Source organism: Leptinotarsa decemlineata, unplaced genomic scaffold, assembly GCF_025532065.1.
Source record: "Leptinotarsa decemlineata unplaced genomic scaffold, Ldec_3_MD MMD2_tig00000505_RagTag_RagTag, whole genome shotgun sequence".
Taxonomy (NCBI): Eukaryota; Metazoa; Arthropoda; class Insecta; order Coleoptera; family Chrysomelidae; genus Leptinotarsa; species Leptinotarsa decemlineata.
The window spans coordinates 4,369,652-4,387,304 of NW_027412549.1; the positions used below are offsets into that span (position 1 = coordinate 4,369,652).

Sequence of the window (17,653 nt, forward strand, 5' to 3'; positions counted from 1 at the left end):
ATCTGCACCAGAATCCTTCAAAAACATTTTTCTAGAGGCGATTCCGAATCGAATGAGCTATCGCTCATATTTTAGGACCTTTATCTCTATTTTTCATGTTTTTGAACTTGTTGATTAAACTATAACCTTATCGAAGCAGAAAGCCGAATTGTCTGATCTGACATTATTGTATCCGGTTCGGAGAAATTTATCTTCTTGGAGAAAACCGATGCCTGTGTTTTGTGGCATTGAATTGAACCTGGTTACTTTCACTATAATTCGAAATTACTCATAGATCCTCATTAAGATATGCAACCTCCTACTGCCCGTGAAGATGTGCCTCCGTAGTCGATGTCCTGGAATCCAAATGGAATGCCGTCAGCAAAGCAATATATTGAATCATGGGTGCTCTCAAGTTTCAGCATTTTGAGAACGTCAGGAAACTTATAAATTTTAGATGGAGTTTCATATGATATATAATTTCTTGGGGAATAGTAGATATAATTATTCTCTTAGACGAGTGTTACAGTTACAGATAATTTTTTTTCTTATAAAAATATCTCAAATTTCAAAAATATATAAACCGCTCCTATGTGTGATTAGACGCCACCCCCTAGATTTTAGTGATGACGAACCTATGTGACACGCGTGTTACTATTCATATGCGAGCTCACTTTTGATAACACGCATCTTCTACTGAAAGCTGAATCATACTATAATGAACTTATAATGTTAAATAACGTGAGGTGGCCGAGTCGAGGAAAAGTATTAAGTAGAGAGATTTATGGAGTATTTTGACGAAATTTTACTGTTTAATGGAAATGAAGATTTAATTAATATTCCTCACATTGGGAATGATATCTGGATCAGCAATTTAATGTTCTGTACTGACCTTCCTGTACATATGAATGAACTTATAATTACAAGGTTTTGTGCAGAAGTATTGAGGATAGGTTTGTTTACATCAAATCTTTTCGAAGATATTGAAACCAAAACATATAATGTATTTTCCTAGCATAAAAATATATCTCTTTGAAATGAAGTCCATACTTCTGTACCAGTATATAATGAACTCATTAATTCCAACAGGTCGGTCGATAGCCAGGCGGTTTGACGTGGGTGCTTTGTTCACTCACTCGAAGTGACTGCCGTGTTGGTCGGTGGTTCCAGCCCAAGTCTGAACGATTGATTTTCACTTGCTATCGTCCAAACCGTGTTAGGAATCACACGTTATAAGGTGAGACCTAGTTAATCCTTACCTCGCACAAGTTTCGACTTCTGAGGGTTGTCGTTTGTAGGGGTTTGACAGCTGGTTAACGGAAAAACATATTTTGAACAGTGAAGGATTCAACCAGTTCATAAGCCTATAGAACACACATTCGAAATAATCTTGTATTCTGATGTAGTTGCTTACAATACTTTGGAATTTCAATGGACGCATATTGACAATTCAGATATGTAATTAGTAGTTTTTCAAAATACCATTAGGACTCGAGGATTCGTCGAATGAATCTCAGTAGTTGAAAATATTAAATTGAATCTTTCGAACGATGAAAATGAGTACAATTACGAAAAAGTTATTGTGAAATCTTGGAACAGGTTACATGACACTTATATCAACTTGAAAGATTTAGCAATGGCTTTGCGAACGAATTGTTCATCTACATATTTTTGCGAAACATTGTTCACAGCATTTAATAATATTGAGACAAACATACGGAATTAATTAACAGATGAAGTCAGTGGTGCTTACTTGGCTTTGAAATGTACTAAGTATAAACATGAAAAAAAAATTTTTAGCAGAGATACTCCATCACCAAAAAATTTCTAATTTTATATTGTTTATTGTTTTTGTTAAATTGATTAATAAATGTGATGAATATTTCAATTTTTTTAGTCTTCACTTTTGTGAGACACGCCACAAAAAATTATGATTCTATTTCTTTTGAATTTCTGGAGTCCTCGAATCATATTTCAACTGTTTAGAGTAAGGCGCAATTTTTATACACCTGGTAAATCACCGGTTATATTCAAACGATGAGAAAAACATTCAAAAACCGATTTGAATCCGCAAACAACGAACATTCGTTTTACAGAAAAAAACGTTATGTAGTCTGCATAAAATGTAGTTTCTTGAAATATTTGCAGACATCGTCAGAAACAGCAAACTGTGCCAGTTATCCAGAGCTCGACCTCCTGGTGGCAGGCAGCGATGTATGATCGCATTGACAGCGTGTGGGATTCGATTATCGCTCCTATAAATATGATCGAGTTATGGTGGACACGCATGCCACACTGTTGACCACAGACAAGCCATTAATTCATTCGTATTGCAAATGTTATGTATGTTATCGTGATATGAAAATATTTTATTGGCATATTCGTTGGGTAATACAGGCGCTGCTTGTGATCCCCGGAGAATGCATCTGAAAGAATTTTGTTTATATTGGGCTGGTATCTCTCTTTCAGCTTTTCTTAAGTAGATTTACTATCGACCGATATAATTTTGTTTGATTGAGATAATATCATTTTGTTTACATTTGCATTAATTCTGCATTTGAATTGTCTAATGGAAAAACAATGAGGTTCATTATTCTATCGGAATTGAGATTTCAGTTACATATGTTGTTAACGCTTCGTTTGGGAGTTTTCCACAATGTTTGTATGAAGATGGTGAAATGAAAGCCAGAAAGCTTTTATCACAGAAATTCATCCGTCCTAAAAAACCCTTTCAATCTGTTAAAATTTCGCTCTTTACATTATCTTCATCTCGCCTCAGTTTTGTTTAATGAAAAAGTAAATTTATGTAGAAATCCTGAAACCTGAGCTTTTGCATGTTATTTCGAAAGGGACAAGTTGCCCCCTTCTAGAATATGTACCAATGTTTTGAATTCAGTTAAGATAGTTTCGACCAATTCTACAACTGATTCAAAACTATTGGACAAAATTCATATTTTTGTAGTGCAAATCAAATTGCTCCATTAACCTTTCTGGAGATTTCACCTTCCACAACCTGAAAAAAACTTACAGTTTACACCGATAAGATACAGCGAAAACTCATTTACCAGAGTGAAATTTTGGGAAGCTGAATTTGACTATGGCCGTTAGAGCTTGTCGAGACGTCCAAAAACTGTAACTACCGACAAAAACATGGCCAAAGTCCACCAAATGATCCTAGACTACCGCTGAATTAGAGTGAGAGAGATAGCAGAGGTTATGAATATGTGAAAATGTGTTTGTCACATATTAAATCAGCATTTAGGCTGTGGCGTTTGGTCACGTTAGACGAAAAAAGCTTTCGATAGAAAATTTCCAACGCTCTGTTGGCGCAGTTTAGGTGCAGAATAAAATCCTGTTTCACCAAGACTGTCTCACACCTCAACGGTTGCTATGGTAAAAATCCACGAATCATGGTTTGAACTGCCTGGCCATCCGCCCTACTCACCGGATCTATCAACAAGCCACTTCTCATTGTTTTTTCATCCAGAAATAAAGAGAATATCACCTTCGTAAACAATCATTCTGTAGAGAAAAACATCGAGTACTATTTGGACGGGTTAAGAGATGGGAATATCGATGGGAGAATTGTGTAAAGTTAAAAGGATACGTTGAAAAATAAAAAAATTGAAAAAATGTCTTGTATCTTCGTTAGCTCGAGAACTTTTTAGGGCACCATCGAAGTTCATTGGTGCTGGTCATCTTTATCCAATTCTATTGACTTCATAATCACCATCGAATTTCAAAATGTGTTCCACTACTTTCCTGTCAGATTCCAATTTTTTAAATTAATTTACCCGCAATTCCACTGTCTTGGTGTTTTACTGGTATAACTGTTACGAAAAGAACGAATTTGTGTGTATGAGTTGTAGGTTTGTAGGTTGTCTGGGTTTCCAGGATGGGAGCTTACGAATACATTCAGGAATTGTATAGGAAGTAACAAAGCAATGTTCTCAGGTTTATTTTTAGAGTTCGAGTGTGGCAATATCGCCAGTTGACAAAACTCCACCGTATTCCAGCACAGTCCAGCCGTCCCGACAAAGATAGAAGATTGGGATCCTTGTACGACGTGGTGGTCGTAAACGTCCTGTTCCGAAAGGAGTCACCTATGGTAAACCAAAGAATCACGGAGTAAATAAATTAAAACCTATCCCTAACTTGCAAGCTACTGCTGAGAAACGTGTAGGAAAAAAATGTGGTGGATTGAGAGTTTTTAACCCATATTGGGTTGCTCAGGACTCTTTTTATGAATATTTTGAAGTTATTCTGGTTAACCCATCATATACCGCAGTTTGTCGTGATCACAAAGTTAATTGGATAGTGAATGCTGTCCACAAACATCGTGAACTACGTTGTAAAACGTCTGCAGGAAAGTCTTCACGTGGTTTGGTCAAGGGACACAGATATTCCCAAACAAAGGGTGCTTGGAGTCGAGCTGTCTGGCTCAGACGAAACTCTCTGCAATTGCGCAGGAAACGATAAGTTATGTTTTACTTTCTTTTTTTTATTTTAAAAATAACCGCATCGACCGCGAAGGGTTATTAGCGGAGGAACAACTAGGTATAATTATATTTTATGTAATACATGAAAATATTAAATACTACATCTGAGAGTATAGATGTCTGTGTATTTCTCGTTTCAATTAGACTTCCAATTTCATATTGATTGCCAAATCATTGTATCGCTACACATACTCCTAAAATATAAAGCATAGTTGATTCGTGAAAGATGTTATTAAGAAAATTAGCATTTTGCCAGCGTTTAAATTAAACTAAAATTTGTTAAACTGTATATTTGCTTCCATATAATATAATTATAAATGATATACAGTAACCAATATGGAATGTTTCATTTTTATTTCTTTTGGGTGGTGAATCTGAGTATACACACTGCCCTGGGAGAATCATTTTCTTTGGTAACCATTAGTTACTCGAGACGAAAGCGGCAAGAACGTGGTGTGATTCATCTATCTATCTATAGTCATCTCCCTAGGATGTCTGAACGCTAAACACGTCTTTTTTATTCGTTCTCTATTACTTGTCTAATTTAGTGTAAACCTTAGTTTATCATGTTTGTATGAGGATGGCACAATATATGTCTGCCTCTGAGAAAAGGAATCAGTTCGAATATGCATTGGTTGGTATTTCACAGAGTAGGTATTATAATTTCAGACAGTTTTTTTGCAGTCAACCTGGAATATGAAGTAGTCTCAGTATCCGAATGGTTCGACATTTTTGACATCTGAATATTATTATACTGTTCTGTGTTAGGTTACATATATAGGTGAGTGATTGGAGATTAATACTCAGTTCACTCTTCTTTTTACGTATTGAGTTCATTCGTAGATATCTAGTCATTTTGGCGAAATTTTGAAATTTATCTACGCATTTGATTATTCACGTTATACTCATTATTGACCGTACTCATGTATCTCTTAACATAGCGAGACAATATACATTTTTTTTATTTGCCTCAGATGTACATTACAATAGGAAGAAGACATTCAGTGGTAAATAAATACCTTCTATCCAAAAATGCAAGCCTTGATTGTGGGAGTAAAACTAACCTGCAAGTAAATATTCTGGTATGAAATCCTAAAACATTTTTATATAAGAACAGACAGAAGTAAAACGATGCATATAATTAGCCTAATCGGGGATCTGGTCAGAGTAGACAAAATAATTAAAAACGGTGTATTTCATCAGTTCGGACTTTCATTGTCTAATATAACATAAATTGATTTGAAATTCCTGGAAAAATATTTAAAAGATTAACCGAAAATAACAATTTTATAAAAACCAATGAAGCGGAGAGAGAGAGAGAAGAGGGGATAGGTGAAAGCACTCGAATGGCCTATAAATAGTCGGATTTCGGAGGAATAAGTCCAGTTATCATCTGAAAACGATTGTGAATACTAACAATCGAATCGTCGTGACATAACTTGGTTTGAAATCTTTTAATTTTTATTTTTCATTTTTTGTTAATAATAAATTTTAATTTTTAGCTTTTGATAATATTTCAATTTTTATTTTTTGGTTGTTGTTTGGTTTTATGTTATTTCTTTGTAATTCCAGTTTTCTTGTTCAAATAAAATTGTTATTTTTGGTTATTATTTTTGAAATTTTTTCAGGAATTTCAAATTAATTTATATTATATTAGACAATGGATGTCCGGACTGATGAAATACACCACGAAACATTGTCAACCACCTTCAAACAAACATACAAAAAGCGGACTTCGACTACAGTGTAAATTGTCTACGTAGATCCAGAATCTTGTTATCCAGATTTGTACCTACTGAAGAGCCCTAAGGCAAGTGTCTCACGGCGAAACATCGATATCTTTCAGTGAGCATGACAGTGTTCCATGTAAGTGAAATTTTCGTTTCCATTTAGTATATAGTGTAGGAATCCTGTGAATAATATCTGATTAAATTTTTAACGAATGTTCGGAATACAAACTGAGTAGAAAAAAGTGTTTCTGTATAATTCAGTATTCATATAAAAGTATTCGTTTCAAAAATTTTTTTTGTGTAACTCAATGTTTGTATGAAAGTAGCTGTTTCCGAAAGGCTTCTTCTTCCAGATTTGTATCAGAAATTTACTTCTTTGCATGAATTACAAATCTATGCATACAGTTACTCCTAAAAATATAACTCTTTCAAATTGAACTAGATATCATATACAGTAAATTTAAGGAAATATGAAATAAAAATATAAAGTACAAAATATAAAAAATAATGTCATAAACATAAAATTTAACGATAGTGTTGCGACCAATGGTTCCAATGGTATTCAGCAATCAGATTTATAATCTCAGCGGTCACGTTGTCAAGACATGGTGCTTTTATTTTCTTTGATTAATCAATATATTCATATATTTTATCATCATTTTTCTCTGATATTTCTGCCATTTTCTGGCCTATATTCGAAAAGGCATTATTGATATAATTTGCCATCTGTTTGCTTTCCGTGAGTATGCCACCGTTTTTAACAGTTATTTTATTTATAGCTTATTTTTTTTTGTGTTTTCGCTGTAATTTCATTTACACACTTCCATAGATTTGACGAGCTATCTCTGTTTTTTGAAATTTCGTTCAGATAATAAGTCTTTTTCCTCTTTTATTATATCAGTCAATTTGTTAATATATTTTTTATATTTTCTTCTGTTGGTAATTTTGTTTTTATGACACATAGTTCATGCTTACGGTTAACCGTTTTCAAGACCGTCTGTCATTCACTTTTCTTTCAACTGAATTTTTTTTTGATTTTATACCAGTTGTATTTTCTTTTATATGTGTTTTATTGTCTCTATAAATATTTTGGTAGCAGTATTGATGTCTCACTGCACTGATTTATATTCATTCATGTATTTTGGTATTTTTTATTGAATTCTTCATTATTCATTTCAGATAATTGTAGTCTAACAACTTGAGTGAAATGGTGTGTTATACTAGTTTGCAGAACGGTTGGTAATATATCAATAAAGTTGCTATTTTACGTAATGTTTAATTTTTTATTTCTGTGGATTTTTTTGAGGAAAAAACACAAGCACTACAGAAAAATCCTTAAGGCGCTCTCAGAGCGGTGCCTGTGCGAAAGTAGCGATTTACATTGGAATTGAATCGCTGGAGATTAAATCCAATTAAAAAAACGTTCTTAGGAAGTTTATTCCACACAGTTCTCCGGATGAAAGGGATTTTCAATAGTGAAGTTTGAGGTGTACTGAGTTGAACCTCAAAACGATGAGCAGCCACAGTCCGTCGCGTATTTCTGATATGTACTGCTTTTGGCGGAATCAAATGTGCCAAGTCACTTGAACACCTCCCGTGAAAGTATCTATAGAAGAGAGACAAATTTCAAACCTTTCTTCAATGTTCCAGGCTATCAAGGTTGCACGTGATGTTGGCTTCTCCAATCAGGCAAATGACTCTTTTCTGGACGGAATCTAGCAACTTCAGGGTATGTTTGGCGGCAGAGCTCCATACATGACAACAATACTCTCTAGACTCTAGAGAAGGTTTGATCTGAGCTTTATAGAACATCAAAAGTTGCTGAGGTGTGTATTCTGATTCGGAACAATGTTACAAGCGTTTTTCAAATGTGCAATACAATAACAATGTAATTGCCCGCCCAATTCATTCAACAAGGGAACTGGTTATCAAAACAATTGTGCAAAATTTCAACACCATTATCTGAAGTAGTAGTTTCAGATAGCAGTTTCAGAGAAAACATTTGACTATGACGAGCTAGCTGAGATTGCTAACAATTGGGCGTTCAGTGATGATCAAGTTGGAAATGTTTCTGATATTAGTGTATCCAGAGTATTTTCTGCATTTTGATGAAGATGACGAAGAAATGGAAGTTAGAGCTGTCAGTCCATTGAAAACATCAAAAGCGAATATTGGAGCAACATCAATAATTTGAAACAGGTAACTTCTGATCGTGAACCCCGATTTTTTATATTGCAGGGGTGACTCTAATTTTTTCAACAATCGTTTGATGGAGAAATTACAAATGGTTTAAATATTCTACTGCAAATGAATTACTGTTACATATTACTGTTACATAATACAATTTGTTTGGTATTCGAAAAAGTCTTAGTGAATCAACAGCAATTACTAAATATTTCTAGAGATGTTTCCATATATTTATGTCAGGCCTAGTGTTAATTTAGAATCTGTATGTTTTACTAAGCGTCATAAGGGTAAAGCTGCTCATATTCCACCGAAAAAATAATGAGTTGATGAAAGGACGCTATGCATAAAATACGACATTTATGTCATTATAAAGTGAAGAGTGCAGTGTAACACACAAAAGACAAAAAGTGTCCAAATTCATAGGGGTGTATGCAAATAACATTCCTATGGCTGAAATTGAATCGAATATCATTCATATGAAAGTAGTTGTATTGAAAGTACTTTTCTTTTTCTGTAATTCAGTGTTTATGTGAAAGTAGTGTTTCGTGAGGGCTACTTTATTTCATTTTATACCGGAAAATAACGTCTACTCATGCATGAAATACATATCCTTGTGAAAAGTTTACTCTGAAATTAATTGCTTTCTTTCTTCTTCTCGAAGTTTCCCACATTTTTTTAATAATGGAATTGATTCAGTATATTATTGTTTGAAGGTGGTTGACAATGTTTCGTGATGTATTTCATCAGTTCGGACTTCCATTGTCTAATATAATATAAATTGATTTGAAATCCCTGAAAAAAAAATTGAAATGATCAACCAAAAATAACAATTTTATTAAACAAATAACTGTAATTACGAAGAACCAAAAAAATAAAAAATTGAAATATTGATATAAGCTGAAAATAAAAAAATATCATTAACAAAAATGAAAAATTTAAATTGAAAGATTCAACAGGAAAACGACCAACTCCCGCCAAACGGTAATCTCTCGCTAAAACCAATGAAGCGGAGAGAGAGAAGAGGGGATAGGTGAAAGCACTCAAATGACCTATGAATGGTCAGATCTCGGAGGAATAAGTCCAGTCATCACCCGAAGACGATTGTGTATACTAACAATCGAAACGTCGTGACATAACTTGGCTTGGAATCTTTTAATTTTTATTTTTCATTATTATTTTTTTTTATTTTCAGCTTTCATTTAATTAAATTTTTTATTTTTTGGTTGTTGCTCGCATGTTATTCCTTTGTAATTACAGTTTTTCTTTTAATAAAATTGTTATTTTCGGTTAATCTTTTAAATTTTTTCTTCAGGGATTTCAAATCAATTTATATTATATTAGACAATGGAAGTCCGAACTGATGAAATACAGTATTTCATTATCCACAATTTGAATATTACTTTTTTAAAGTAATATATGGGTAATGATTTTCTATCGAGTAAGCTACGATTTTAGGGGAAGGCGCCAAAAAATGAAAAATGTTTGTGAAATTTGTCTAATTATCATTATGAATAGCTCCTAGATTTGGTATATGTATTACTACCGTATGAAAAAACAAATAACCAACTCCAGTTTTTACCAACCCATCAAGTGATTTATCAACACAATATAAATTTGCAGCTCTGTATATAGAGCACATTTACCTGATTCAATAATATTTTTTATATCGATGTTCAATTATCAGTTAGGATTCTTCCTATTCGAGAGAAAAGTTACATTACTTCACATTTTATATGCTATAACCTATTTTTAATACCAGTTTTTCTCTGATTATTTGATCACACCTTGTAAGATTCGTTTCTCCTCCACGTGTTCTCATCTTTAAATTTTTTATCACATCGGAATGGCTGCACATTCATCAAAGATATTGTGTCATGTAACAGAATTCGTAATTTGAATAATAGTCCCTCAGAATACTTACAGAAAATTAGTTACTCACACACTGCTGCTTTTATATTATTCAAAAATAAAGAAGAACGATTCATCATGAATATTGTATTAAAGAACTCATAATACACACCACACATAGCTCGTTTTGTCCTTATTATTGGGCACAACTTCTTCATTTTCAGATGTCAGATTGGAAGATTACTCAAAGTTTATACAAAGCTTTGTTAGAAGGAAATTAAATGAGAAGAAAGAACGGTTCAGTAGACGAGGATTAATTTGATGAATATTGTTAATGTGTTTGTTGTTAATGAGTTTGGGAGCGCAGATGTTTCTTGTTAATATTTTAGTGGAAAATCTCAGTAGTCTCAGTTGTTCCATATGCTTCGAAATGATTTCCAATAGATCGTAAATCTATTGCAGTTCTTTCGCTTCTGTTATATATGATATATGAAAAAGTCAGCTTTGGATCTGTTCTCAACATATTGAACCATTGAAATTTCTCTGTTTTTCGAAAATTCATATGATCCACAAATCCCCACACATTCAGTCCATTCAGTTCAATTGATGATGGAATTTGTAAACTGTTATTCCAGAAAAATGGAAACCAAGTTTCAATTACAGAACCAGCATAAATTTCTTGCAAGTCAAAATCCCTAAGAATTATGTCAGAGCAACACCTGAGAAAAACTTCATGAAATAAATAAGTGAATGAAGAAGGTAAGTCTTCAAACAAGAGATCAAAGTTAAAATATAATATGTGCGATAAATTTTGGTGAAATTCACATACAAGTCATTTTAAATTGAATGTCGTCACAACTCCAAATAGATGAACTTGTGATTCAACAGCAGACATCGTCGTTTCAACCCACCAGGTCTCATCAGTGGTGCTAGAATGAGCAACTGAACTGTCCTGTAAAAGACAAAACTCAAAGAAAATGTTATATCTTCCCCTACGAAGATATCATCAATGGGATCAACAGAAGACTCCATCCGCGAATATAACAACTTTCACTGCAAGGCAGCTAGACAAATTTGATGTCCAACACCAGAATGACCTGTTGGTCCGAAACAGCGCTTCCTTATCAGGAACGGTGGTCAATCTCAAAGCTTGGTTTTGCAGCTAACCGCCTTGGGGAGCTTTAATGATCTTCAATATTCGATTATTGGGTATTCCGTCGATCCCATAGATAGCAACTTCGTAGGTGAAGATATCATCTCTTTCAGAATTACCCTCCTACGGAATCTTATTTCAAATGTTCAATGGATTATCCACCATATATTTCCATGAACTCCAAACCATTCAATATGTTCTCTGAGAGCTTTTTTGATTTGATCATTCTTTACCATTCTCATTTCTGATGTTATTGTTCAACCTCTTCTTTTTCTTTTTTTCGTTTTCATAATGCAAGTATTCTTTTTTTCTGTTTTAACCAATTTTCACTTTTTTATTTTCAATAAATTGATGGATGTAGCCGTTACTACGTGGTAGGAAATCATAATGATAAGAGAAATGAATAATTCTATGTTTTTTACTACTTCTATTTGTAACTAACGTTAACTACAGTTTCATCCTATACGGACATTTTCAAACTTATACAATAAACTTATTATTTATATATGATATATTATAAACTTATATATATGCTAGAATAATATGTGATCTGACATGGATACTAGAAGGTATGAACAGTGTGTCCTATTTTACTTTTTATTGGATAATATTATCAAATTGGACAAAAAATAGTTGAAATTGAATGTAGAAATACAAATGAAGTTACAATAAAGTATGCTAAATACATTTTATGACTAATAAATTGCTTGTTCTCTTAAAAGAACAGTGGCAAAATCAACTATTCACCTTTTCCTTTTATGTATTGGACTGAGCCTCTAACGTTACATGAATTACTGGAAGAAGTTGAGAATTTGGATAATGACCTCCCAATAATATCATCATATTTCTTCCAGAGAATGCAAATGACGATAACACCGATGAGGACTCTGGGGATGAAGAAAACGTACAAATGAGTAACCTTCTAGGGCGCCAGTTACGAGTATGTCTGTAATAACAGACACATCGGATAGTGAGGATGACTTGCCATTGTCCACTTTTGGCTCTAGGATTATTGGAAGCAAAATTCTGAAGAGAATGCGAACTTATAAATGGAATAATAAAGATATCGATTCCAACATTCCTCCTTTCCTTCCAACATACGGACCAAAACAGCTGTACACTCCTATTGATGCATTTTTTCTATTTTTTGATAATGAAGTCACCGGGATGCTGGTAAAGTATTCAAATATGTATGCTAATTCACATAATCGTATTGGTGATATTACTGGCAACGATATTCATTGCTTTTTGAATGTTTTACTTCTCAGTGGATATTCTTCCCACCCAAGGAGATCGATATATTGGGAAAATTGTCGAGACACTAATAATATTCTAGTTTGTGAAGCGATATCTAGAAATAGGTTTGATTTTATTATGCAAAATATTCATTGTTGTAATAATGCATACTTACCCATCAATGATGAATTTGCTAAACAAGACCTATTTTTGATATTCTCAATAAAAAATTTATAGATATGTCACCATGTGAAGAGTCACACAGCATTGACGAATCTATGGTACCATATTTTGGGTATCATGGTTCGAAACAATTCATAAAAGGAAAGCCCATTAGATGGGGCTATAAATTGTGGGTGGGAACAACTGTAGCAGGGTATATTGAGTGGTTTGAACCCTATCAGGATTCGCAGAAGTACTTCAAAAAGAGTATACTAAGAATGTCCCTTTTCATTTATTTTTTGACAACTTTTTTACTTCCCTTAATTTACTGGAAGCTCCAAATTATGGGTTTGAAAGGTACAGGCACAATAAGAGAAAATCGCATTGATAAAGACATCTATTTTGAAGAAAAAAGGACGGGGTACATTTGAATTTGTATCTTCTGATACGAATTATATAACTTTATGCAACTGGTGCGATAATAGCGTGGTAACTATAGCTTTAAATCATACCAAAATAATGCCAAACCTCCCAGTAAAAAGATTTTCCCCGAAAGAGAAAAAAAACGATTCATGTACCGCAACCAAATGCAATAAAAAAGTACAATGTGAATATGGGTGGGGTTGACAGGGCTGATCAAAATATTAGCCTCTACAGAACTCAAATAAGAGGTAAGACGTGGTAATTTCCACTATTATCTCATTGTCTAGACACGGCCGAACAAGAAGAATGTGAGATTGAAATAAACAAACTGTAAACAGTTTCCATAAATTGAGTAATTATTATTCGATTTCACAAAGAAGTCATAACTTTTTGTGTGTTTTGAATGTATTATGTAAATTTTGGGCTATGAAACAGCTTGATCCTTCTCGTGAAAGACAATATATTTCGAAGTACATTATTTTACCAGCTTGACGTCAATTATGAATGGGGTGTGAATAAATAACGCAATATTAGAAGTATGTCGAATATTTTGCAACATTAGGCCTTCGTCTCAATTATTTTACCTGAATCATGATGAAATATGCACCAATATTCTTATTCAAACCAGATGATGGGATTTCATCAGGTTGAATCAAATTATCACAATACATATAAAATATGTTACCTGAGAAGAGAACAATCTCAGTTTCTTGCGTCCATCTCTTCATGAAATAGTGAGCCTACTTACTTCAAATAAATTTTTAAAATAGTTTTTCATATCGTTGATATTCAAAAATAATTTGTTGAGATCAGTTTTTGCAGACATTTCAATTATGTCATTCATATATAAATTGACAATTGAATTTTGATGAATTATTTTTCCCAGAGATAATTTTCACGTTTCCACAAATATACTCATAAAAAAATAATTGTATTCCATAGTTCATTATAGATATCAGAATAATAACTTGGGGTTTTGAATTTCACAAAACAAGACTGACTGAAAATGTTTCTAAATGTTTATAAAAACTTCTCATATTACTTGATTATTATTCAATTATTTCAAAATTATTTACGGCATGTTGCTTTCATAAAATGCATAATTTGCATAAAGATTAATCTTTCTCTTGAAGACTGAGAATGATTAATCAGATTTATTTCTTGAAGATGATTACTTAGTGATCGAAACACGTGTCGGGGTGTTGAAAATAACGGTTTGGTATTGGGATGAGACTTCAGTAATATTCAGTATTTTCAATGCTTTGAATTTGGTTATATAACTCAAAATGATTTTTCAAGCTATAGCTTTCTTTCAAGTTTTCGCTATAACCGATAATGAACTGTGACTTGTCGATACTTTAAAGCAATTTTTGAACTTGTTGAAGTTCCATCACGATCTCAGATTATTATTTTCAGTTCACACGGTTTTCTCTTCTCCTTTCTATTCCGGAATTACTTCATCTACATTTGCACTTGATGGAATGATGAACATAAACAATTATGAAATGATTAATATTGAAATAAAAAAATTCAACTTTATTTTTTTATAAGGACCCACTTTTTATACATATAGATGATTTTGATACAAAATAAAGTAGATATGAATGTATTTACTATCTCATGATACATTTTATACAATTGATCCAAACTAGTAAGACGAAAGAAAGTTTTTGAGCTACAAAAAATATTTAACTCCAGGGTTCTGTTACAATGAACTTCAACTTTTTATAGAGTCTCCAAATAATCTTCGAATGCGCCCGAACAATTTCACTTCTTGAAACTTTTAACATTCCATATAGCGTTCCACGTTCGACTGAGTCCAGCCGTAACTTCCAAGTCATGAAGCCTATTATCCATCGCTAGTGAAAGTAATTGCGCTAAATAGATGAATTCTAGGAGCTACAAGACTTACGAGCTGTCTCCAGCCATTAAAAATTACTCCAGCAAATCAGGGGTTAACTTTGTTAAACGATTTGAAATTCGTTATTTCATCTCGAGCGGTTATCGTTGCGGCAGAAATGAGATGAGCAAAAGAAATGAAAAATATGAAAAGTGAATCATGTTAACTAGTATACTTCCTCGTATTGGGTGGGCTGAAAAGTTCGTTGGCAAACACACAGATGGCGCTACTAGTATTGAATCCATATAATTTTCATTTAACCATAACCTTCAAAAGACACGTGTACAAATTTCACATCTGTCAGACTATTAGTTTGAGAGATATAACATTTTGAGTAAAACAACTTCTGTTAGTTTGAAGAAAATGGATAAAAAGGAATTTAGTGTGTTAATGAAGCTTTGCTTCAATAAGTGGTTTGTTAAGTTCAATCGAGGACGCAGTGGACGCCCCAAAGAGACTTTCACCAACGAAAATATAAAAAAAGTACACAAAATACTTTTGGATAACCGGTAAGTGAAGTTGATCGAGGGGGCTAAGGCTCTGAAGATATTAAAGGAATATGTTGGACATATCGTGCATGACTATTCAGGTATGCAAAAGCTCTATTCAAAGAGGATGCCGTGCGAGCTCAAAATCGACCAAAAATTATTAATCTGACTACTGTTTGGAGCATGAAAAACCCAAATTTAGGCATCAATATGTGATAATGAATGAGAATCATGATTCCATCATATTACATCAGAATCAAAACGATCGTCATCTGAGTGGACTGTACATGTCGAACCAACTCCAAAGCGTGCAAAGACGCAACAGTGGACTGGCAATGTTGTGGTATCAGTATTTTGGGATACGCATGGTATGGAAGACGATCATATTTGACCGTCTTATAACTTGACCAACAAAAACGATGGCACAATTGCATGGATTGGGCTTTGAATTGCTTCCGCATCCACCGTTTTCTCCACATCTGGCCCACAGCGACTATTTTGGGGCCCATTCTGAGACTAAAGACGAGTCGTACTATGAAAATGATATCCAAAAATTGTATAATCCCTATAATCCTTGTGTCACCCTCGAAGGCAACTTCAGTGTGTGCAAGTCAAATGGAATTATATCGGTTACGGTATATATTTTAACAAAATCCCGAAACACGTCCAATTTAAATTATAATTTGACATACTACAACGAAAAAGTAATACCCCCACCTTCAACACCCGTCGAGTGACAGGTACAACCCCTAATTTTTTTAAAGGGAAAGTAAGCAAAAACCAAAGCAATGTTCTTGGTATTCTTTAAACAACTGTAAATAATTTCCGTGACAACGTTAGTTTAAAACGCCTCGTCAGCTTGTTTTGTATGTTATAACATGAATTGTCAGTATTTTAATTCAAATTTGAAGTTCGTTAACTTCAAGTCCGACAAATGGTTAGATCAACGGAAATGCATAAAATAACATGTTTGCACATGATTCGTTACGAAGATAAAACCCGAACTGATAAGTGTACTTCGTCTCTTAACGGTCATGCTAATCGGCAAAATTGCCGCTACTGGTCAACGGAAAATCCTCACTCGATTGAATGGCTAGCACGGCCACCTGATCTTTCATCATTAGATTTTTTTATAGGGATATGTAAAGACCAATCCGTACAAAACTATACCTCCAGATGTGAATGACTTGAAAGAACGAATAACGGTTGCGATTAGGTCGGTACGCCTAAGTAATATTAGAAGACAATTTTATTTGAGATTAGGATATTGCCAAGACGTTCGCGGTGAACATTTTGAACATCTACTTTGGTAACATCCATAGTTCTTTTCGTATTCTATTTGTGTATTTTATCGAATTTCGGTAACCACATGATTTTAATTTATTTTATGTCAATTGTTGCAATAAACTTGAAAGCGATAACATTTTTGGATAGAGAATGAAGAGACCTTTCAAACGACCACAAACCTATACTTCCCATTTAAAAAATTGGTTTCACATATTCACCAACCTGGTTAATCTGTATTGTGGATTTTCTCGAACACTATAAAATTGGTTCAAAACATGATATAATGAATATTGATCAGATCGTTTCTCATCTATATTTATGAAAATAATTGCCATTTTGGGTTGATGAGCATTATAAGATGGTCTATTTGTCAACTCCTCTATCGCTCAGATCTGACCAACGAATCCTGCTGGTTTAATTGCCATTTTGGGTTGATGAACATTATAAGATGGTCTATTTGTCAACTCCTCTATCGCTCAGATCTGACCAACGAATCCTGCTGGTTTACAAAGTTGAATAATTTACCTGTCTGGGAGTTACAGAGGTCATATTCATTCCATCAGTGGCAGCTTTAGAAGCAATACCAAAATTTCCAATCAGACCAGAAACGATGAATCAAAGAAGTTTGTGTAGGAATATCAATCATTCTGATATGATAGCACTGAAAGTCATATCAGATTCTGCAACATCATGTGAAGTACGACTCTAAAATGTAGTTTGAAAGGTTCATAAATAACTTCGAAGAAACTGTTTAACTAGAG

The 17,653-nt window shown here is 33.5% G+C and overlaps 1 pseudogene; it reads left to right on the plus strand.

Annotated features, from left to right (window-relative positions):
* The first annotated feature begins 1,225 nt into the window (after positions 1-1,225).
* Positions 1,226-5,803, plus strand: LOC141481726 (large ribosomal subunit protein eL15-like; annotated as a pseudogene).
* Positions 5,804-17,653: the final 11,850 nt, after the last annotated feature.